This window comes from Monodelphis domestica, chromosome 8 (assembly GCF_027887165.1).
Source record: "Monodelphis domestica isolate mMonDom1 chromosome 8, mMonDom1.pri, whole genome shotgun sequence".
Lineage (NCBI taxonomy): Eukaryota > Metazoa > Chordata > Mammalia > Didelphimorphia > Didelphidae > Monodelphis > Monodelphis domestica.
The window spans coordinates 36,526,041-36,552,402 of record NC_077234.1 but is presented as its reverse complement, the minus strand read 5'-3'; the positions used below and the strand labels follow the sequence as shown (position 1 = coordinate 36,552,402).

Here is a 26,362-nt window from a genome sequence, read left to right as displayed (position 1 = left end):
ACTAATGCCAAAGAGATCCAGAATAGGTCTTAATTAGCTGTTTCACAATGGCGCCACTGGATATTGAAAAGATGAATGAAATGATACTTTTGGCTCCATGGGAGGACTTTTTTTCATTGTCAAATTAAAACAGTGAAATATATACCACTGGAAAACAAGTTAGACTTGCTGCCTGAAGCCCTAAAGACCATGGTTATGGTAACCAGAGAACAGATAGCCAGAGATATAGCGTTGGAATCATGCCTTTGTCACTTACTTTCTATGTGACTTGGGATCCTTTCCCTCAGACCCTCAGCTCTTCATCTGTCAAACAAAGTGATTATACTTGAAGCACTGTTAGGTCCTTTCAAGTTCTATATCTATGAAATAATATATTTTAATATAATATTTTATTTTTCTAAATATATAAAAAGATAATTTTTAATACTCATTTTCTAAAATTTTGAGTTCCAAATTCTCTCCCTCCTTCCCTTTCTTCCCTCATGAGACAAGGAGCAATTTGATCTAGGCTATACATGTATGAACATGCAAAATGTACTTCCATTGGTCATGTTGTGGAAGAAGATCATCTATGATGCAACATTCAAAAATAATAATGCATGTGAAGTATTTCGGAAACTTGAAGATGTTATATATAAATGGTTGTATAATTTTCAGTCACTTTTGACTCTTTATGTACTCATTTAGAGTTTTCTTGGCAGAGGTACTGGAGTGGTTTGCCATTTCCTTCTCCAAATCATTTTATAGATGAGAAAACTGGGGCAAACTGAGTTAAGTAAATTGCCCAGGGTGTTGTAGAGCTAATAAGTGTCTAAAGCAAGATTTGAACTAAAGATTCCCAATTATGGTCTCATAAATAAATACAAGATTTTAAAAAAGTTAATTAACAATTAGTTCATTACCATTAATTATCATATTTTTTATCTGAACTAGAATTCTGGCTGTGCTTCTATCTACTTATAAAACCTTGAATAAAATATTTTAACTCAATGAATATCAATTATTATTTTGATTGGGACTGGTGATTTTATAGATGTAAAGATCTCCCTAGGAGGTCAAGTCCCACTGTCAATATAGATCAATACATACTCTGCCTCCTATAGTTCTAAAAGGTCTCCTGGGGCTCCAAGAAGTCTTTTCCTCACTTACTCAGACAGGGGGGAGACTCACACCCAGGTCTTTCTGACTCCACGCCCAGTTCTCTATCCAATGTGCCATGACTCTTCCTCATATGTTGATAAGGATGACAATAATGATGATGATAATAACTATTGTTGTTGGGTATTATTTGTAAAATAAAGAGGTTGAATTATATAACCCTACTGGATCTTTGCCAGACATTATTGTAAAAATTGAAAAAAAAAACCCACTGGATTCATACTATCCTTGAATTTACTCCTTGAACTTATTTTCCTTGAGTTTATTCCTTAAACAAGTCACTTAACTTTGCTTCATTTGCAAAATGAGAAGATTCTATTAGATGACCTCTCAAATCACTTCCAACTCTCTATATATAATCTTATAATTCCATAATTATATGAATCCTGGCACTGGGGTAGAGAAGACCTAGTTCAAATCCAGTCTCAGACACTTAATAATGTGTGTCTTAATACTGCAAGTGTCTTAATTTTTGTTCATCTGTTTCCTCAAATAGAAAAATAAAAGTATAGCAGCATCTACACTCCTGGATTTCTATAAAGATTAAATGAGATAACACCTATTAAAAGTACCTAGCACAGGGTCTGGAACATAGGTGGTCCTCTATAAAGGCTTATTTACTTCATTTCTCTGTTCTTTTCTAATGCCAAATGGGAAATTCATCATAACACTGTTCATGTGGCTCTCTGGCTAGAGGGATTTATATATGATTTACTACCTTTGTCTGAATGTGTATTTTTAGGAGAGGTGGTTGGGGAAAACACCAATACTGCAAGTATAGGAAATGGGAGAAGACCCACTCATAAGGGCCTGGGTCTCCCCTGAGATCTTTCCCTAAAGTCTTGAGTTGTTATTGCAAAATAAATCTTTCCACCCTGTATGATCTGTCTGAAGTTCCATGCTGGGTATCACTTTCCTGAAGCAATATACTCATTCTCCTAGGAAGCCCTTGTCTTTGTCATTTGGGTTATCAGAGCAGGGACAGGTGCTGTCTGGGGATTAGCAAACCACATAAAAAGGGAAACGAATCTGATTATTAATAGGTATGAGGTTGAAGGAAAGAGAAGGTATCCTCTTGATCTGAGCCACATGGGCACACTGACTTATGGCATAAGATGCTTGCTGCAGAATTCTTCCCTAGATGCAAAAGCAAAATCCAACTAATGGAGCTCATTTGGATGAGCAAGGGAAAGCTATGGATTGTGAATGTGACAGTTGGCCTTTCTAGTGCCAGAACAGAATACATAACTCAAACTATGGGTCAATTATACTTTCCTATAAAGAACTGATCCTTCTCTGAATATTCTATCCATCCATCCATGAGAACATGCCCCTGAGCAGAGAGTCATGGCACTGGGAAGAATACATGATGAAGAAGAGCAATGACCTGGTGTGTTTTAGAAACTCTGGGTTTTGTATCTGTGTCAATGCAAACTTTTACAATATTATTTTGAGAGGTCTATACTTCCATTGAGGTCCACAACATTCAAAAAAATCAGACCGCGAACTAGATGCTCATGGAAGTCTTTCTAATAGTAAAATACTTGGATTACATTAAGAAATAAGCTGTAAACTTTTTTACTAGTCCAACCTACTTGTGAGAACTCTTAAGTGAAGAGGCTTAGTCCCTAGACTTCTTTGGACCATAGTTAAATTTACTTTTCCTTTCCTCTTTCTTCTTCACTTAACAAGGTGATGGTGTCTTCCCACTAGTATCCTGCAAATGTCTTTTAAGATTCTGATGTCAGTTCCCTCCTCTAGATACTCACTTGACCTCAAGGCCACTGTTAAGTATCCCAAAGCATTGGATAGTTTTGGCTTCATTCATGAAAACAACTCTCACCTCAGGCAAGGAAGGAAAGGGTGAGACACAGTAGAAATGCCAGATAGTTGTTGATGAAGTAGGCAAATGATGCTAATTTTATTTACTAGCTCTTATTTTCTCATGTCTTCAGGGTATAAGCATGATACAATGGAGAAAGTGCTGAATTGATCCTGATTCTATGACTCACTTCTGGTGTGACCTTGAGCAATTTTCATAAATTCTCCCTATCTGTTTCTTTGGATGTCAACAAATGATTGATTGAGGAGGACTTTATATTCCCTTCTAACTCTAAATCTATGGCATTATGATATATCATCCAAAATAAATTGGGTAGGGTCATGAAGATTATATGTGAATAAATTAAAAAAATAAATGATTAGCATTTCCCTGGGATTTCTCTGCTAAATGCTAGAAATACAAATACAAAAGAAACTTGATTCAAGTAACTTATATACTAATGGTGAAAGTCTGCATATATATATATATATGTATATATATATAATATTTGGATGCATTTCTGAATACATCTATCTATCTAGAAGTGTTCTCTACATTTCTACATTATACATAAACATGTATAATATATAGGCATGTTCTCTCTCTCTCCTCTCCTCTCCTCTCCTCTCCTCTCCTCTCCTCTCCTCTCCTCTCCCCTCCCCTCCCCTTCCTTCCCTTCCTTCCCTCCCCTCCCCTCCCCTCCCCGGAGAATGAAAGAACTTGTCTTCAAGGCTTTAAAGGGCTGGTATTTAAAGGATGTTTATCAGGTGTTTTCCATCTTCAACTGAGGCTGATTGAAAAAAAAAAAGTAACTTTAGCCATACAGAAGAGCCCAGGGAAGTGGTAGTTATAAAAGTGTATTATTTTAGAATGGCAAATACTAGAATGAGTAGAACCATAGGTCATTGACACATCTGTTCCAGAAATTTTATTGGATATTTTGATTGCTGGCTACAGGGCTACAGGTGCATCAATGCAGAAAACTGTGAGATGCATCATGGGGTGGGGGTGGGAAGAGTGTGGGAGCTGGTTAGCTGTAGACTCTGATGGCCTGGCTGTCAAAAAATCCTACAGATTAGTAAAACTTTGCTCCTTATTTTCGAAGGTATTCTAAGTTCCCTCAGAAAACAAACCCAGTCTCTCAGTAATGGGCTCTGGATTGAAGTCCTCTGTTGGTAAGATGTATTTTGGAACTGGGCTCTCTTGGGCGGCTTAAGCTAGTTTCCTTTGGTTGCCCTGTTGGAAGATGGAAAACAGCTGACAAGCAGCCTTTGGGTACAAGCCCTTCAGATCCTTGCAGACAAGTTCTCCCTTCACTCTCCAGGCTAAATAACCCCAATTCTCTAAAGCATCCTTTTCACAGCTTATTATCCCACTTTTATATAAATGGATAAATAAATAATGTCGATAGATTTTCTTGGTCTGAGCCAAGATACAGTAGTTTAATTTCAGATTAATTTGAACAAAGCTAATTAGAGGAAAGCAATATAATCATTTTTTCTATAGAAGACCATTTATATTTTAGGCTTTCACCTATGTATCAGGCCAGAAAAAGTTTTCTTCCTGGAGCTTTCTGAAGATCAGTGTCTTCAAAGACACATTTCTATTACATTACAATTTCCCACTAATGAGAAATGCTATTTAAATAGCTTTCTGGAGTTAGCAAAAAAAGATTTCTGTATATTGCTCCATTTGAGTCTCACAACAACCCTGTGAGGAGCAAGAGATGAGAATTCTAGAGAGAGAACTTTAGGGTGAATGTCAGGAAAATCTGTCTGGTCATTTGAATGGGTTGTACCAAGTCAGCAGATTCTCCCTCACTTGTGATAATGTCACAGTCTCCTTCAGCCTTTGTTTCTGCATCTGGGAAATGAAGGGTCTAGGCTGGAGGGTCTCTGAGATCTTTTCAAACTAAAATTATGTCTTTAAATGAATTGGTTAGGATATAGGTCAGAGACAGGTTTTGAACTTGAATCTGAATTCAACTCTCGATCCACCATCACTATCCAACACTGTTGTACCATTTATTTTGTTATAATCCTATCCTTAAGCCCAATCCCATGTTCATCAGATGTTAAGAGGAAATAGATTCATAGGTTCAAAATTGGCTTAATTAAGTTATAAAACCAGGGATAGTGGGTAAAGCCATGCATTTTTTCATGAAAACCTGAGTTCAAACCCAGCCTCAGACATTTGCTAGTATTGTGACTCTTACGGTGTTACCTCTGAGCCTCAGTTTCCTTATCTATAAACCTGAGGATGATACTAGCACCTACTTCTAATGATTGTTATTAAAGTCAAATGAGATCATTTATGGAAAATGCTTTGTAAGGATTAGAGTTCTTTAATGTATGAATTATTTAAAATATTCAAAGTCTGACTTTCATTCATTTACAATGATAAAAATTACTGCTAATGCTACCTTCATAATTTTGGTCTTTTTTTAATAAGTAACTTTACAATTTTTTTCTTTAGTTCGATTTTGGACTGGGGTTGGAGGAGGGGGCAGAAAAAAGACTCAAAGACCTAATAGAAAAATTGATTGCTATCTATTAAGGATACAGGTTGGAAAATAAGGCTAAAACATTTTCTGCTTAAATTTGCCCATAACTGATCTATTCCTGCACCAGGCAACAGTAAACAAAGGAGGTTTTCCTTATTAATATCAGCTCGTCAAATTCTGCTCAGAGAAACTCTGCTCCAAAGAGTCAGTGAGTCTCTGAGGAGGGAAGGAGGGATAATCAATATTTGATTATCTATATGTCCTAAGCTAGGGCTGTTCTTTTCCTTCAGCAGGAGAGATGAGGGGTTTTTAGTAAATTATTTAGAGCTAAAAGTAAAGGAATTGAACAATTCAGATTCAAGGCCTGGTGCCTAGTTTTTCTCCACTGATATTACTATTTCTTTGTCTTGCCTAACTCCCTCCTCCTCTTTGATGGAAGCCTTATAGTTAGATGTCTCTTTTCTTTCTTCTCTAACCTCAGTATCTTTCTAGGTTTCTGATACATCTGGGACAGCTCCTCTTTTCCTCATGGCTGCTTTTCCTTACCTACTTAAATTCAATCAATTCATATTTTGTCTCCAAAAACAGTCTTTATTTATTAATACTTTTGCCCCAGAAAATGCTCAGAACTCAAAATTTAAATCCTATGTGTGGCAACAAGTATAAAAAACATTATGATAAAACAGATTATTTTCTTCCTTAAAAATCCTTCCATATTCTCCTTAATGATTTGACATGATCTCCTATATATTCTGCCTATATCTTGTTTGTACATAATTGTCTCCTCCATTCTCACTGTGAGCAGCCCCTTAAGGACATGGGTGTTTTTTCTTCTTCTTTGTATTCTTAGAGTTTAGCAAGGTTCTTCCCATTTTTTTTTGTTCTTCATTTTCTTAACTAATGTCTGATTCTTCATGACCCCATTTGAGATTTTCCAGGCAAAGACACTGGCTTGCATCTGACATTTCCTTTTCCGGATCATTTAACTGATAAAGAATTCAAGGCAAACCGGGTGAAGTGACTTACCCAGGTTCACATAGCTAGTAAGTGTCAGAGACCAGATTTGAACTCAGTATGATAGACTTCCTGACTCCTGGGGTGGTACCCTATCTTCTGAGCCACCTAGCTGCCTTCCCTCACATGTAGGAAGAACTTATTAAATATTTCTTATGTTATTGACTTGGCAGATGAATGTCTCTCCAGAACATGACTGGTGTCACTTTAAGGGTTCATGTTGTGAACTGATGCAAAGTGAAATGAGCAGAACCAGGAGAATGCTGTATATAGCAACAGCAATATTGAATGATAATCAAATGTGAAACACAGGTATTCCTAGTAATACAATTTTCCAAAAAAATTCTGAAGATTTTTATGATGAAAAATATTTTTCACCTCCAGAGAAAGAACTTGTAGAATCTGAATACAGGTTGAAGCATTACAATTTTGCTTTATCTTTTCTTCATGAGTTTTTTTTTTTGGGGGGGGGGATGTGTTCTTCCATAACATGACCAATATGGAAATACATTTTGCATGTTTTTACAGGTATAACCTAAATCATTTTTTGTCATCTCAGGGAGGGAATTAGGGGGAATGAGAGAATTTGGAACTCAAAATTTTAGAAAAGTAATGTTAAAAATTGTTTTACATGGGATGGATAAAAATAAAATACTGACAAATTTAATCTGCCTGTAACAGAATCTAGTTATATTGGACCCAAGAGAATCTTTAATCAGACCTACTCAAGAGCATGCATCTCTTTTCCAATATCCCTGAGGGATATTTATCCGTTCCCCAACCTGAAAATCTTTGCTGAGGGGGATGCTACCACTTCCTGAGGTAGCTCTACAACAAATTAGTAATAAAATATTCTTGATCTAATGGAGTTAAAATATTCATCCTTTTATGGTCAACCCAATAATAACATCTCCAACCAAAGTTGATCTGGTCTTGTCAAAGAGGTAGCTCCTCACCATGGCTGAACTATTTCCATTCTAGTAGGACCCCTTTGAAGTCATCAAGAATCCTTAAGCATCTCTGAGCCATAACAGTTCCTCTGTTTGACATTTAAGACCCTTTATAACCTGGCTCTAAACAATATGCCTAGTTTTATTAAAATATTATTATGTATAATATACTATTTTATTCTATATTCTCTCTATATAGTTTATATATTTATGGACTACATGCTTCAGTTGGCTGGTTATCTTGATGTTCATTAGACAAAATATAACACCTCCCATCTCCTCACCTTCTCAGTTTTCTCTGATATCTGCAATGATTTCTCTAATCATCTTTGCCTCTCAGGATTTAAATGAAAAAATATGATATGGTTCATATAAATATTGCCTATTAACGGCTCCTTTTTAGCAGCATGCATTGATTGGCCAGTATTACAAAGGACCAGATTGCATTGGATAGTATAAAGCATTGCCTTCCACATAATTAAAATTAAAATAAACAGAATTTTACTGAATTATACAAATACCTCCCTTGTGCTTTAGCTAAATTTTGTTAGTTATTTACTTGTTACACTGAAATTTTGACAAAAGATACATATATATATATATGTATATATATATATAATTGTTCTGCTTATTTCTATTTAGCAGTTCTTTCTCTGGAGTGAGACAAACCTAAGTCATTCTTCAAATTATATATACATATATATATATATATATACATACATATAACCCAGAAATACCACTATTAGTTTTATTCCTAAGGTAATCACAGAAAAAGGAAAAGAGTCAATATGTTCTAAAATACTTATAGTGATTTTCTTTGTGGCAGCAAAGAACCTATATTTCTAATGTCATTACATGCATCATCTCTTAGATAGAAGAAACGTTTTTCTTCTCCCACCTTTAAAAATTATTCAGAGCATGTAGCCCGACCTCTCTATTTTGCTACTATGTATATTTATATTACATATATGTATATATGTATGTATGTGTGTGCATGGACACATACACACACATACATGAGTGGCCAAGCCATTATTCCTTTGTGTGACCTAAGGAGGCAAAATAGTCAAACATACATGAACATGCACATGTATAAATTACATGTTTGCATTTATGAATACATGCATATGTGTACCTATTGTATAATTTTTCCTTCAGAAGTCTACAGAGGGATAATGGTTTAATTGTTATGGAATAATGGAACCAAATTATATCCATCCTATAGTCTAAAGACACAACCAAAGGGGGAAAACCAACCCCAAACCACAACACAAAATATAAGCAGAAAGAAAAAGAGAAGGTAGACAACTCCTCTGACGTAAAAATTAGCTCACTTATCATACTCCTATTTATCAAAAGCATTTTTAGGCTAACTGCTCACAGTTTCATCTGTCTTTGTTCCAATCTAAAGGGACTCATTTTTCATAGAGGAGCTAAGTGGATAAAATATCTTCTCATTCCAGCCACTAATTTCAAAGGGAAAATGAGACCAGTTGAATCCAATTGGCTAGCCCATTCAAGAAAAAGAAGCTGTTAGTGTTGCTGGGCATAGACCTGCCTACACTGATGCTGACAAAGGGTTCTGTCTCCTAAGTATGCAACTCATAGAAAATGCATTTTTCCCTGGGATTGTTCTCTCTCTCTCTCGTGTTTCATTTCCGGGGTTCCAAGGTGCTCAAAGTAAAGGATATCTTCCTTAATCAAAATATAGAAAATGCTCTAGCAACTTAATATAAAATGGGTCAATTGCTAAGTCCAACAAAAAAAATTATTATGCATCTATCATGTAAAAGGCCCTGGGGTATAAAAAAATTTTAAATGGCACAGTTCTTCTTTCAAGAATCTTCCATTCTAGTATGGAAGTGGGACAGGGTGGAAGTGGCTATAGTGATTTATAGCATAAACACTTGTGATACAAGGAAAGGAGGGATGAGGTATGGAAGCTCTTGGAATATTTAGGGAAGGAGAGGAAACTTCCATTTAATAGAGGTAGAGGATCGTTTCTATCATATTACCTGCTATTTCAGAAAAGAGGACAGGAACAGAAGGAGGGAGAGAGCATGGATCACAAAATGTTGGAAAATGATAACTAAAATTTGTATCTACAGGTAATTAGGAAAAATAAAATAATAATAAGAAAAGGGGAATTAGGAAATACTCTAGAGAGAACACCTAAACTGACATTAGAATGAAGGGAAGGATTCTTAAAGACAAAAATAAGGAAGCAAACCAGCTTCTCTACCTCTCTCCAACCCCACCCATTCAGTGACAGGGAGAATGACATTTGAGGCTGTGAATGGGTGGTAGATGTCATATTCAGTTGGGTTCTTTGTTCAGATCAACTGGAGTATCCATGAAGGAAAGTCTATGAAATGAGTCTGGAAAATGCTGGGAGAAAATGGAAGATAAAGTTTAGTGTGGTCTGACACCGAACTGTTTTAACCCAACTGTTAAAGAGTGGGAGATGCCATTTAAAGGGAACACTTTAAATAGCCATCAGATGATGAATTTTTGGCATCATGAATTCATGAAGACCATTGACATTGGTAGGTCAGATATGCAATATACAGCAATAAAGTTTAGATCTCATTATGTGGATTAAATTCTGTCTCCTTTGAAGTATTGACAAATCTCTAAAAGGAAGTCAAGACAATTTCCAGATGTGATGGTCTGAGTCTTTCTTGATTTATTTAGGCTAAAGGCTATAATATAATGATTAAGAGTTGGTATTTCTATAGCACTCTATATCTCATAGAGTTCTTCATGCATGTGACCTGTTGTTACTTTCACAAGAGCCTTGTGAAGTAATTTCTACAGATGTTATTGTACACAATTTGCAGATAGAGACCACAAGGCTTATGGAGATGATGATGATTTTGATATGGTCAAAGAGCTTCTCAGGACATGAGGTAGGGCTGAAACTTAAGTCTCTATGTTATGCTGACTTTTGTTCTCCTAAATAATCAGTACACTAAGTCACTTCATTTCTTTTTGCCTCAGTTCTGTTATCTGTAAATTATCTGGAGAAGGAAGTAGCAAACCACTCCAGAATCTTTGCCAAGAAAGCCTGAAAGGAGGTCAAGAAAAGCTAGATGTTGGAAAAGCAACTGAAAAATAACTCAGAGCCAATCAATATAATTCAAAATGGTGATCTAAGGAGAAAATGGAACAATTCTCAGCCTCAAAGAGGTTATTGCCTGTAAAAGGAGAAAAAACAAAACCCTGCACAAAAATAAGTGTAAAGATAGCAAAATAAATACAAATAGTTTGAATGGAATGTGGAAGTTGAAGTGCCAAAAGCTGGAGTGGAGAATAAGCAAAGACTCCATACAGAAGAATGACTTAAGTAGAGTTCTGAGGGAACTCAGGCATTTGAAGAAAGGAGGGGGGGGGGCGTATATATTAGCAATGTGGGAGATAATAGAGTTTATTAAGTATATTAGAAATGTCACTTTGGCAGCTGTATGGAAGATGGAATGGATGTGCTGAATCCATGCATCCCTTATGTCTGAGGCCAGCCTAAAATGGACTTTGTGAAATGATGACCACAAAAATACAAATCCTGCAAGTAAGCATAATTCTATTATTTGTAAGTTGGAGATGAGATTTTGAGATCTGGTTTCCCAAGCTAGATTTCTTGTCAGGGCAAGAAATACAATTTTAGATAAAAAAATATAGTTACATATAAAGGAGAGTAGATTTTATAGGGTGAGTTTCATTGAGACCAGAAAGAAGATTTCAGGGTATTACCAAGTTGGTCTGTTATAGTGAAATGAATTTGTGAGCCCTTATGGGTCACAGGCAGCTAGAATGATGGTCCATTGGCCTAGATTCTCTGTCTCATTTCTGTGCCATGACCCTTGATGAGGGAACAATGCACTCAAATTGGCCTGGCTGACCACTGTCAAGTGCCAGGGGACTCAGGATAGCAAGAAGTAAAGATAAAAGGCCAAGCTAGATACTGATAAAAGTCTTTCAGACAAAGGATCTTAAACACTAGCTAAGATTATGAAGGTCAGAACTTTGAGAAAAACCCAGTGTGAAGCCTTGAAAAAAAGGCTTGAGAGACAAAATCTCTGTGTGAGATTGAGTCAAAGGAGATCAAGAACTATGTAAATATTAAAAAATTTAATAAACCTTAAAGCACCACAGGAATGTGAGCCATTTTCATTTTTCTTATTATTTATTAAGGAAGAGAAATCTGTATTTAATGTCCCTCTACTCCAATAACTTCAATTCTTTTTATGGTTTTCTGTCTTTCCATCCCTGTCCAGTTCTGTCCAATACTTCTCTCTGTGCTCTAGGGGGCAACAATGTCACTTTACCTTACCTGCCATCAAAATCAGTATCAATCCCTCTGAATACTGCCAGGTAATAGGAAAGTTAATGGGCTAAACTAATTTGAGCATAGCTGTTAATGGATGATAATGACTTAATGTGTTACCTAGCCTTTTCATTTTAACAGGAGTCTTCTAAAGACACAATATCTTAACACAAAGAAGTGGTTCCAATAGAAGATATTTCAGGCAATATGGCAGGCCAGTGGGGGAATTTACTAAAAGGATGCTCATTCAAATGAAATTAGAATTAGGTCATTGCTTATGGAGGTTAAATGAACAAAAAGCTCTTCAGGAATAAATAAGACAAAATGGAATATATAAGGAAAAAAATATGGTCTAGTTTAAAGAATCTTTTGATAGGGAAAAACTAACGCTATCTTGAGATTCTACCTAGATGTATAATTCTGTGAATTGACTATCTATCCCCCTTTTTTTGTCTATAATTTCAAATGTAAGCCAAATTTTCTCTCCTCTCTTTTTTCACTGTCTATCTTTAATTGTTGGAAACAGAGAGTTTTCACTTCATTATACTACAAAGGGTTTATAAAATATCTTTTGTAATGAATTCACTAACACTGACAATTATTTGTTCTATATTCAACACATATTTGTGTTGTATACGTGTGTAGATTGTTGTCCTGCTCTGTGGTTGAGAAACAAAGAACTTTACAATTTGGTAGAGGGGAAGGATAAAATTCAATGCAAATTAAAATAAGATAAGCACATAAATGGAGCATAAAGTGTTATGAAGTTCATTTTTCAACTCCAAGCAAAAACAAGCATTTAGTATACTCCTACCATATGCCATGTACTCCAGAAGATATAGGGTTTTTGTGTGTGTGTGTGTGTGAAGATGACAATTAATAGGAATGTCAAACACTTTAACATCATTGGGTTTCTTTAGTAAGATTCATGTTTATTTAGTAAAAGTTCAATAAATGAAAAATGCTTATTTTCTAAATCAACGGATTATGGTTTTTCAGTGTCTGACACTTCTTGACACCATTTTGGTGTTTGCTTGGTAAAGCAGTGGTTTGCCATTTCCTTCTCCAACGTATTTTACAGTTGAGGAAACTGAGGCAAACAGAGTTAAGTGACTTGCTCAGGATCACATAGCTAAAAGGTCTGAGGCTGAATTTGAACTCATGGAAATAAGTCTTACTGTTTCAATCCCAGTGCTGTATCCATTGTGCCACATAGATGCAAAATCAGTGGCATCAAATACAAATAGAAAGGGTAGCCATTAATCCCTACATAAGGATTCCTGTCTGCATATCGACAGTTATAAAAAGTCATATTATATGTGTTTTACTGTATTGTTATTTATTTTGTCAAAATTTTCCCAATTATGTTGTAATCTGGTTCAGATGGTACTTAGATGTTGCTGGTCATGGCCTGTGTGTGATGTATTTGACAGCTCTGATTTAAATTATGGCATTAATTTGGACAGGCAGGCAATTGAATGGGTCGATCACTATATTCATCTTGGACAGACAATGAAGGTGGACAATGAACTGTGCTTTGAATTGAGAAGATGGAAAGCAGTGGACTGACTTATGTTTGGACTAAAGCCCATCCTCATATTAAATTCTTAATGTGGATTAGTTCTGCTTAGGTTAATTGAAAATTACTAATTATTTGTAAAACCAAACAATGTTATCTGCCTTCATTTTTGTTCCTGGAAATAATTACATGTGTATCTCTTTCATTTCTTTTGCAATTAACATTTATTTGTTTATTTATTTTCCTTATTTATTTGTACTCTAAATTATAATTGTCTTCTTCCTTCTATTAATAGTTTGGAAGGTTTTTTGGAGGATATAACAGTTGTTAAAAGTTATGGATCTTTAAAAATAAACTTAAGAATTCATTGCATAACTGTTGGTTTTGCTGAAGTTCTCTCTCTGTCTCTTTGCCTGTCTATTTCTGTTTCTGTCTCTGTCTCATAGGGGACAGTTTTCTAGTAGAGGAGGGAGAAAGGACATACTTGGAAATGCATATATCAAAGTTAAATGTTTCAATAAAAATGAAAAACAAAAACAAAGAATCAAATACATAAAAATGGTATTATAGTTTTGCTTTATGTTGTAATTTTCCATTTAATGTTCAGCATCCTGCCTTCATTAGTATTGTGATAAAGGATGGAAAGTTTTGTAATTTGCAAACCTTTATCACAGTATCAACATTTTCTTTCTAGAGTTTCTAAGTTTGTTACTCCTGTATTGAAATCCAGCTCCATTCCCAAGCTGGCTAATCACTGAAAGCTTGTGTATTTGTCAAGAACAATTAATCAATGGCATCAGAGAAGAATATTAATGATTCCTGTTTATTGGATGAAAACCAACAGAGATGCTATATGCTATTTTGGAAAGAAACTATTAAAAGATCCAGGCTCAAATGAATCTGGTGAGATGTGTTTACTGACTACACATCTGGAAATCCAAATAGCAACAAGTCCCAAAAGTACATAAGATGAAAAGAGAATGGTATAGCCACCTTTTTGCTTCCAGAGATACCTATAAAACTGTCACACCATAGCTTCTATTCATTTCCAGTCACAATTTAAATAAATACAAGATGTCAGACTCTAGTTCCCAGTTCAGGGAAAAAAAAGAAAAAAAAGCTTCAATTCCACCCAAGTTAATTCCTGTGACATTTATGGCAATTTCACATTGGTATACTTCAATTAAGGAATAATAAGAGGGCAAAGTAATTTATACTCATAGATTAGATGTCGTTGGTGAAAAATTACTGATTAACTCAAAGAAGGTCCTGGGAGTACTCACCTAGCATTTTAATGGGTGTCTCTATTCTACCCTTGGTCCCAATTTTTAATCAGAAAAATAGCTATGCCTTCAAAATCACTTTTCCAAAGACACAATAAAGTTATTTTACACATCTGTGACTCTACCATTTCCCAAAGTACACCACTAATCAATTCTATTCTTCTCCTTGATTTCCACAATTTTTCTGACATCCTTACCTCTTGTATTTCAATTTTCCTGGTTTCATATAAAAGTTAAGAACATTTTCTCCAATAAAAATAAGAAGACTTTCTTACAAAGGTATTAATAGCGCATATGACCTTGAAATACCTGCATTATTTCAACAACTACTCAAGGGAGCCATATTTTCCCCACAATTAGAATACATAACAAACTTACCACAATGCTAATGGGTATTGTAAGTAGTAAACATAGGCTAGCTGGTTTCTTAATTACTGTTTTCCTCAAATTTTCTCAACTTAGTGTTGGCAACTTCATCTTCATCATCATCAGTGCTTATTTTTGTCACAAAATTTGACCTTCAGTAGATGTTAGATGATCAATTTGAATACATGAAATAGTATAAACCAATCAATAGACATGTACTACACCTCTTGCATGTGCCAGGCACTGTACCAACTGCTATAAGTCCTCATCCCCATGGACTGAAGACTGGATTTGGAGTCTGAGGACTTTTTTGGGCTTATTTCTTACCTAGATAGCTTGCCAAATTATTTCAATAAATCATTTGTCATTCATTCACTTCCATCACTCTGTGACCTCTTTTAGAGTTTTTTTTTTGACAAAGATACTGTAGACATTTGCCATTCACTTTTCTAACTTATTTTACAGATTAAGAAACTGAGACAGAGTTAAGTGTATTACCAAGGCTCTTAGAGCTAGTACTCTCTGAGGGTGGATTTGAAATCAGGAAGATGAGTTTTCATGACCCCAGACCTGACACTTTATCCACTTTGAGCTATCATCTATGTATGTATGTATGTATGTATGTATGTATGTATGTATGTATGTATGTATCCATCTGTCTGTCCATCTACCCATCTCTCCATCCATCCATCTATCTATCTATCTGTCTATCTATCTATCTATCTATCTATCTATCTATCTATCTATCTATCTATCTGTATATCTGTTTATCTGTCTATCTATCTATATATGTATCTATGTATCCATCTATGTATCTATCTGTCTGTCTATCCATCTTTCTGTCCATCCATCTATCCATCCATACATTCATCTATCATCTATGTATGTATGTATGTATGTATGTATGTATGTATGTATGTAAGCACTTCCTGAGTATGAATCACTAATCACTATTCTAAGCACAGGAGTTATAAAGAAAGTTTAATATATATATATATATATATATATATATATAGTCACTACTCTCAAGGAATTCATGTTCTAATGGGAGAGGAACATGCAAGCAACTATGCTCATTCAAAATATATGTAGCATAAATGGGAGATAATCTCAGAGGAAATGGTGTGTGTGTGTGTGTGTGTGTGTGTGTGTGTGTGTGTGTGTGTGTGTGTGTTTATGTGTATGTTAAGGTAAGACTTGTAAAGCTGAAGAAGGTAGCATTTCAGCTGTCTTGAAGGAAGCCAGAAAAATTAAGAGCTGTAAATGAAGAGAGAAAGCATTCTACCCTATTTCTGTAGGTTTAAATTTCTTTGCCTGAAAAATATTGGCTATTGGAATAGATAATCCTAAAATAGCTTCCAGTCATAAATTTGTGATCATCACTTTTTGGAATTACCAGAGTTGATGCTAAGAAAAATAACCATGAGTAAATATAGCCTTTAGAAAACATTCCTCCCTTACTTTTTTCTATGTAGTGATATTATGAGAAGAAAAATAAATTGGGATACATTTCATCTTTATTGTATTCCCAAGGAAGATATTCTAGTTTTAACTGTTTGTGATTAGTTCTATGTGGAGATGAAACCTATTCAGTGCCAGTCCAAATAAAGTCCAAACAGGATCCTTCTTCACCTACTCAAATAATGATCAGAATGATCCTAAGTTCTTTGAATCACAGAACCAGAGAATTCAGAGGTGGAAGAGATCTCAGTAGTCATATAATATGACCAGTTCCTAAAGATGACATCCCTTGAGAAGTTGATCACAGAATCTTTGCTTGTAGACCTCCAGTGCAGGTAATCTGATTGTCTTTGGTGGCAAACCATTGCATTTCTATATAGGTGTAAATATTAGGGAATTTTTCCTTTAGAATTAAAGGATTCCTAACTTTTATCTTGGATAACTTTTGACACTCTGATGAAACCTATTTATTGCCTCTTATAAGAATAATTTTTAAAATATATAGAAAAAAATAGTTATAATGGAAATCAATTATATTGAAAAAACAATCTCAATATCTATTCCTATTGTTATAGAGTGTGTAAAAGACAGGTTCAAACTAGCTATAAATATAAAATAGAAGTTTATTTACCTTAAGGGAGAAAGGGATAGAAGGGAATCAGGGAATAACTTCTAACACAACCCAGATATATAATAATCTCTATAATTATACTAAACTAACTAATTAATTCAAGTTAAGGAAGGATTGGTGGAGGCTAAGACAAAAGGGCCCAAAGAAATCTCACAACATAGGAGTCCTTTCTTTGATCCAAATAGCAAATCGCAGTAAGATGTCCCCAGCAATAGCAGAATTCATTTCTCTGTATCAGCAGCAACAAATCCAGGCAGAATATCAGGACAACCAAAGAGAGGGAACCAATGGTTTTTCTGGGTCCACCACAGAAATACCAAACAGCTACCCTCTGGGTATCTTGACAGCTACAACAAAAGCAAGGCTTCTCTCTCATCCAGAGTCCATCAACTGCCAGCACTTCCTCTATGTTCCATTCCTCCCCTCCTGGGAGCTTTGGAATGCTACCCTGTGATTTCCCTGTCATTTCCCTGTGGGATCTCTTTGCTTCCTCCTTTTTGCAAAGCTAATCCCTTACAACACTATTAAAGAGAAATAGATAGGTGATAGATGGCTATAAAAATAGATGGATGATAGAATGATGGGTAACTAGACATATAGTCCATGGAACCCTGAAAAAGAAGCTCTATGTTAGATCAAGTCTAAATTTATCTATATAATTTCTACACATTGGTCCTTGGCCACTAGAGTCAACTTAGAGGCACTATGGTCCAGGCAGAAATAATGCTGGCTATAGCATCAAATTAATCTCAAATGTTTCTTTTTAAATAAAGTTTTATTGCCACATATAAACATATGTATATAAATATAGACACACATACATATATACATGTATATTCATATCATCTATATTTCCAAATCTATTCTTCACCCCTCTCCCATTCAGAGAGCCATTTCTTATAATAAAAAATTGAAAAAAAGAACTTCAAATCTTTTCAATAAGCATCTTTAGATTCCTACTCCTATTCATCAGGCAATATGCTAGAGATTCAGAGTTAGAAGAGAAAGAATTCCTACCCTCAAGGAATTTATAATCTACTGGGGTGAGGAATGGAAAACGAAGAAAATACAAAAGGAAATTATTTTAAAAATTGAGATCTGGGGATAATTTGAATACTTACTTTTCTAGAACATCTCAGTGGACTACATGATTTAGTTTTGATTATTCAGTTACAGCCTCTCCACCCCCAACCTTCATAATTGTCTGAGTTGGATAGAGATGACTAAGTTCCACATTCTTTGGTTCACAGGCAGTAAAAAGTAGGTGGCTAAAAAGATGTATAGAATATAGAAGTTTAAACACCCACATATAGAACAAAGGTGAAAGGAAATGATATTTTAACAATGCCCCTGGTAGCACCAAGAGATTTTTTAAAAAGCAGGTAAAAATGGGCAATAAGTAGAGGATTTGCATGATTATTAACTGGAACAAAAACTATTAGGATGATAAAATTTAGGAAATAGAGCTTTAGGGTTTCATTTTTTCCTAGTGAGATAGGAACAAGTGAATTTTTAAATTTAATTTTATTTGTAGATCAAACAGACATATGTCTTCATGTTGTGTTTTTAGTGGTTCAAGGCCATTTCTCATTTGTACATCTTAATCTAAAATTATATTGCAAAAATTCCATCAATTTGAAATGAACCCTAATGCTTAAAAGAACTAATTAATGGGTGTGTAAGGTCTAACATTTAAGCTAGCTTGGGTGATTCAGATTCTTTTATGTCAATCAGTAACCAAGAACAAAGCATTGAGAAAACAGTAATTTTGATGGAGTGGGAGAAGTGGGAGGTATTTTAGAACACAGGGTATTTTACAAGACTGGTTGAACTGGGTGGGATGCCCCCAAATGTACTTCTTGGTAGTGGAAGGGCAACATGAGGTTGGGCATTTGGGTGGAAGGAGAGGGTAAGGGGAAAAGAGAAAGTGGACTAAGGCTGTCTCGCCTTAGTTAAAAAAAGTGACCGGTCAAGTATTTTAAAGGCTGCTTTATGGAAGACAGATCAAGTTTGTTTTGCTTCACTCCATAAATTAAAACCAGAAGCAATAAGTGGAAATTACAACAGATGAAATAAAGCTTAAGGAAAAGAATGCTGATCTAAAGATGAAGCCATCTCAAAGTGGAATGGATACCCTTGTAGGTAGCAGATTTGCTCCTTTGAGCAAATGTTGCATAACTAGTGAAGTCCTCTTTGGACATATATATTATATATTGGATAATAGGTGCTGAGATTTGCTTAAATTGAATTCTATGATTTTTAAATGTATATACTATATTTGTGAATTCACACACAAATACAATCTGATTTTTACATTTATATCACATTTATCTCTGTATCATATATCTGTATTTTTATCATCTATCTCTGAATCATCTAAGTCTCTATGCATTATATCTATAAACTATATCTACATTTATTTTTATATTTAAAATCACCCATTCTCTCCCTTTATGAGATGATATATAAAAACATAGAGATTGATAGAAATCTATCTAGTCATAGGGGAAATTCTTAGCCTTGGTGACCTTTGTGGTATCTTCTATCTCTGAGATTCAATGATTCCACTAGAATTTTGTTTAGAATATGACATTATTTCTTGATAACTGTTAATTCATTGCTAAGTTGTTATATTTTGTTATTCCCTACTCGCCTTTATAAGACAGAGCCAAAAGAATGTACACATTGCATGCTTTAGTGCAAAGTAGGCAAGTTTAAAATTAGTTTTTTTTTCAAATGGATATATTATCACCAATAAACAAATGGTCAAAGAATGGCAATGACTCATTCTTGAAAGAAGAAATCTGAGCTATCAAAAACCACATAAAATCTTCCATGTAACTTAAGAGAAATTAAAATGAAAAAAAATTGTGATTGTCCACCTTACATTCATCAACAGGCAGACTAATGGATTAATGGTGAAGCTATGAATTGATTCAATAATTCTTGAAAACAATTCGGAAGAATACTCAAAAAAATCAATAAACAATGTATACCCTTTGATTCAACAATGTCACTATCAAAAATTTTTTTTTTTTACATTTTACATTTGATAAACCTGGAGACCCCAGCTAGGCAACAAGGAACAAAGTCCATGTAGGCTAGAGAAAGCCAACAAAATGGTTGCCAACAACATCCTGCAACTTTGAGATTGGGACTCCCCACCTCTCTCGGAGACATCCAATGAAGTTAAGTCAAGTATCTTATCTTCCCCAGAGAAAGCCAATAGAGGCAACCCAAGTTCTATTACCTTTGAAGTCCCATAATGCTATAATATCTTATGATTCTACCCCCACCCCAGATGGGAATGCATAGCCACCTCTACTGGCTTTGGACTCCTTGCTGCTTCTTTCTTCCATTAAAGCTTTGCTATATTACCTTACTTTAATATCATTGTCTTAGGTCAAACCCTTGTCAGTCAGACTCACAACATTGATATCAAAAAAAGAGGGTAGGGTCCTTAATGCACAAAACTATTGAGAACACTTTTTTTCTCTTGCTGTAGCAAAGAATTAGAAACAAAGGGATGATCCATCAATTGGGAATAGATCAAAAGTATTTGTATTATTTTATAGGTATCTTATTAGTTGAATAGTGCAATGGAAAGAGTGTTAATTTTGAGTCACAGGACCTGGATTTGAATTTTGCTTCTAAGACCTGGGTTCACCCTTGTGTAACCTTCAGAATGTCTCATTTTTTTCTGTATATGGTTTAATTATCTATAAAATGAGGAGGTTTGACTTAAACCCTATTTAGATTTCTGTCAACACTATATATGCAAGCTGATATCCTTCATTTTTCTCAAATTTTGGATTTCACTGATTTTGATTCATTGGAATACTTGAGGTAAGTTGAAGATTCTCCAACTATCTTTTACATGGTCATTACATTATCATGGATCTCTACATTTTCCTCCTTTATATAAAGCATATATAAAATTTACAAAATAGTTACTTTTGCAAAGCAAATTATAGTTATTTTATTTCATTTGCTATATATTTTTGTTAGTTCTGAACCAGGTATGTTTGATATTCTAAGAGTTTATAAAACTTTTGCCAGCTGTTTACATCCTTAACCTGGTCTCAAGTTTATTCATTTTTTTTCAGTTTCATCATCTTTATTTTATTTTTTTTTCAAAAAATTGTATTTAATCAATTTAGAACATTGTTCCTTGGTTACAAGAATCATATTCTTTCCCTGCCTTCCCTCCCCTCACCCCTTTCTGCAGCTGATGCACAATTTCACTGGGTCCTGCTCTCAAATTTAGAGCAATAAGGAATCATTGTAGTTTCAAAATTCAGATTTTTGAAAGCATATTGACTCCCTGGGACAAATGAAAAAATATCATCTATATAACTAAAGGAATGAAATACCAATACAAAGGGATGCAGGGGTGTTGGAACTAGATCAAACCATTTAATGAATGCTGTTAAATGTTCATTGTGAGCATTTACATCTTAGAAAGTAGCAAATACTCAAATCAGGAGTAAATTCATTTTTTGTGGGTGGCCTAGACTTAAGAATGTCATGAAAGAAAAGGTTAATAATAATATAGATTAATCTAAAAAATGAAATATGTACATTTTTCTCCCCGGAGAGCCAATTGTTAAACATTCATCCATATAATCTGGGTCGAAAGACCACAATCATGGTGGGAAAATGGTTGGGATATTGATAGAGGAAATGTTTTCTAAAGTGGAATTTCCATTTTAGTATTATTTCAATGTTAATAGATAGCATACACTTTTATTGTCATTTTTGCATACCTATAATTTAATACTCATTAGGAAATATCCTAGTATGAAATTTCTTTCCATTGATTCAACTGCACAATTACTCTGCAATTTGTGTCTGATACTTGAATTCAGGTCTTCTTGATTTTCTTTATCTACTACATTACTTCACCTCTTGACTGGTCTTTGAATATGACATAACAAGCAGGTAATACCTGGTTTTATTCTGGTACTTAAGGAGTAGCATCCAATGATGATAGCCTCCAATACATCACCAGCATCTTCACTCCTTTCAGACATTAAGCAAAGGGAGGGAGCTCTGACTTTTAGATGGTAGATGGTAGAGATCTATGATTCCATCGATTGGAGAATTCCTTCTTTCAAAGCAAATTAGAAATGGATATGTAACCTAAAGTCTTAGGGAGTTTCTTGGTGCACTAAGAGGCTCAAAGTCTCCCTGTCAGAGGGTGAGCCTTGCAATGAAGCTTTCCTATTTCAAAGGTTTGCTCTACCTCCTCCTTCACACTACCTCTAAACAATTGATATTTCTTAGATATTGTTCCTAATAGCAAACCAATGTCCCAGTACTTTGGGGTTACCCATTTCCAGATCATAGGAGTAGAAATCCCTAGGCTCAAGATTATTATGGAATAATCTTTGAATGGCCAAAAATAGCATTTCAGAAATTTCTCCTCTTGACATTGATTTCAAGGTGCAATAAGTTCAGAACCTCAACTATCTGAAAGATAGATGGTAACCAAGAAAGCTCTGTAACCATGAAAGAAATAGCTTATGCCCCAACTCTTCTTTCAAAGGCCCAATTTCTGATTTCCAATAGAAATCAGGCATATTCCTTTTCATCTCAAACCATTTCCTAGCTGTGCTTCAGAAGAATTTAAATGTTAGTCAAGGATAGTCTAGTTATCATTATTGTAATTAATAACTGGGGAAAGTTTGGATGATCCCAGAGATAATTATCTCTTCTGAATTGGGCAGAACTTCAGCTTTGTTCCTTTTCAGAACACAAAATACTGAGTGGGAGGAGCAAATTATATGGAAATGTATGGTCAAGTCTAGTGGACCTTTCCTGAAAAAGAACTGAACATTCTGATGATCCATTTCATCCTGAAAATTTTTTTTAAAGAAGAAAAAAATACCTTTAACTTTGTTACTTTTCAAGTTCAGACTTTCCTGGTATTGAAAGAAAAGCAAAAGCTTAGAATATAAAGAAATATCTGAGTACAAATCTCTTTACCACAGCTAACCACTCCTCCCACTCTCATTTAACTGTATTCAGAAGTGTTTATTATGTACCCACTTTGCTGAAAGTTCTGGGGAAGGTATGGAGTCGCAAAAGCAAAAAGAATCAAGACTTGCTCTTGAGGACCTTATTTTTTATTGGGAGAAAAATCTAAGGACACACAAATCAGTGCAAAATGGTTACAAAGTAATTTCAAGGGAGGAAGAGTACAGATGATCAAGTTTGGCCCCAAGTTGGCACTGGAGATCTAGAAAGGTCTCACTAGGGTGATGGCAACCCATCTGTGCTTTGAATTAAGTTAAGGATGCTATGAAGTAGGGGAAGCTAGGTGGCACAGGGGATAGAGTGCTGACCCTGGAGTCAGGAGGACCTGATTTTAAATCTAGCTTTAGATACACTAGGTATGTAACCCTAAGAAAGTTACTTAATTCTGTTTGCCTCAGTTTCTTTCTCTGTAAAGTGAGCCAGAGAAGGAAATGTCCAAACACTCCATTAATTTTGCCAAGAAAAACCTCAAACCCTAAATAGGGTCACAGAGTTTGACATGACTAATTGACAAAAAAAGAGCAAGGGAATGAGGGTATATATTGTAGACATAGTGGACCTTATGAACAAATGCCTGGAAGTATATGGCCCATTCGTATATCAAATTTGAAAAATTAAAAGGGATAGAATCAGAATATTTGTTAGAGGAAAGCAAATATGAATGCTACACTCAACATTTTAGGCACACATCTGCCAAAAACAAGTCTAAAAGTTGAACATTAATTCAAATCCAAGCATTTCTAATCTAGAGAGAGAAATATTCATACTCCCATATTCCCCTCATAACTTCGAACTCAGGATGGATTTCTATCCCAAGATTATTTGGGAAGGTAACACAGTTAAGCAGAGTTTAGATAGTTTAATGTAGTTAAATATAGTTTTGTATTAACATTCCAAAACAAAAGTCACTTAATCTTCACCTAGGACTTGTCTTCTAGGGCAGCTTTCCACAATGATGGGAAGGGTTTCCTCCCAGCAATCACTATTTACAATCTTCTCTGACTTGAAGAAAGGCACATTTTTTGGGGGGGGTCACAGGACAATCACTGTAAAGTGAATTGGAGAAACCATTCAGAGGTACATTTTTCCCCAGTTTGGTTTTTCATCCTTAATGCAATTTCCTTTAAAAAGTCCCTCTCTCTTTGACTCATCCCACCTACCTAAGAGGATAAGGCTTAAAAGGGATTTTAGAATGGAGAAATATTTATTCTTAATATTTTTAAAAAATGTTTTTAATACACTTCCAAGGTGTGAGAGATAGTAAAACAAAGGAAGAGTAACAGTGTTAGTTCATTTCCCATCTGGATTATAGCATACTATCTGGAATCTGTGACAGTCCTGAAACTCACCTCTGATACCTTTTCTCACAAACTCCCTTCTCTCCTCCTTGCCTTTCCTCAGCTTCTTTTTTGGTATAATATTTCCCCATTAGATTATGATCTCCTAGAGGACATGGAGAGTCTCTTGTCTTTGTATCTCCAGTACTCAGAAGCTTAATAAATATTTATTGATTAATTACACTTTAGGCATATCAGAGTGGTAGCTAGAAATCAGGTGCTTACAGGTAGACTTATTTGACCTGAAAGATGTTTCATGAGTGGCCAGAATGGGAGAGTAGCCAAAATTAGGATTTACAAAATATTTTACAAATATTCTCAAAATAACCCTGGGAGGTAAGTGTTATTATTATCTTCATTTTACAGATGAGGAAAACTAAGGCAGAAAGAGGTGACTTGTCAAGGGGAACAGAGACAGCATGGGTCTGAGACTGGATTTTAGTTAAGACCCTCCTGGCTCAGAGCTCAAATATTGTACCACCTGGCTCTTCACACCAGTTAAATAAAAATTAGAACTTTCCTCTGCCATACTAAATCATTTAGAATATCTTTTTCAAGCCTAGCTAAGAAAACTTGTTTGCTAAGGGCATCTCAGATATGAAAATGATACCTACAAGTCAAGAATAACTAGTGGGTAGATGAATACCTGCTTTTTATTACTTCCTTTCTCCAAAAAACATGGGCATGGTAGAAGCAGTAGAACTTAATGTCTAAGGAGCTCTTGGAAGATTGAGGAGAGCTTTTTGAGAGTAGAGGAAATTAGAGCAAAAGATGAGTAGCATGTTGACTATCCTTGCTGTAGATACACCCAGAAACCTGGTGCTTTGTGGGCTTAATGTTTAGACTGACTGGTCTTTCTCCCCTCTTTTCCTGTGATCACATATAGAGTATGTACAAGGAGGGCCAGAGTTTTGAGTTACTGAGGGTTAAGCTGATCTCGTGTCCATAAAACAATCCAGTACCAATATGATGGGTCCTTGGGATCATGGGGTAAGGGGAGAAGGAGATTATCTAGAGACTAAGGAGGGATGGTGGAAATGGAGCAAGTGGGTTCTCCTGTGCTGTTCAGCAGAAGAATTGGGTCCCTGAATGGTTTCTGCTCTTCCAAAACGAGAGATAGAGACTTAGCCCCACTTCCTTAAAAATGTTGGGAGCCTCCAGGAACCCAAGGCTTTAAATCTGTCTCGGGAACTCTGCTGAATCTAAAGAGGATAATTTTCTGCCCTGAATTAGAGAAGTTCATTATAGATGGACTTGCCTTTCCATTCCTAGCCATGGTCCTGATGCAAGTGAAGATGAGGGAGAAAATCTCAGTGTTGGATGTGACCCATTCTAGAAGTCATCCATCGTTTAACTCATAAACAACCAAAGGTGGATGCATGAAATCTATCTCAAATCCTAAAGGCAGAATGAAGAATCAAGCTGACCAGCTATGGAGAAAGATCACTATAGAGTTAGCATTTAAACCTAAGCTCTGCCAGTCCCTGCTTGCATGGCTTCAATCTCTGAATTACGGTTTCCTCAAATATAAAAAGAGGGGATTGGGCCAGCTGGTCAATAGGATGTCTTCCAGCTCAAAACCCCCTGAGTGCGAGAGACCTTTCAATTCACATCTCATCCGACACAGACATGATATGAAACTGTCTGTCCCTTTCTTCTTGTTCCATCTCTAAAAGAGCAGATGCTCACTGTTTTCTGTACAATGAATGTATTGGACTACCCTTATTAAGTCATCCGTCTGTTCTCCCTTTGCTGTACTATATAATCCCATTCTCATAAGCTTTGCCTTCATCGTGTCTGATACAATGGTTTTCACACTGAAGCACTAAATATTTGATAAATGGACTGGAGCTGTTTTACAAGACTTCAGTTGATCTTTGTGACTTCCCTCTGAACTCTAAGTCCCTCTTTAATCAAAATTAATCATTCAGTCAACAAGTATTTACTGAAGATCT

The 26,362-nt window shown here is 35.3% G+C and overlaps 1 protein-coding gene across 13 annotated transcripts in view; it reads right to left on the bottom strand.

Moving 5' to 3' along the window:
* Positions 1 to 26,362, bottom strand: part of NLGN1 (neuroligin 1) — a 1,017,320-nt gene that overhangs the window by 24,587 nt on the left and 966,371 nt on the right.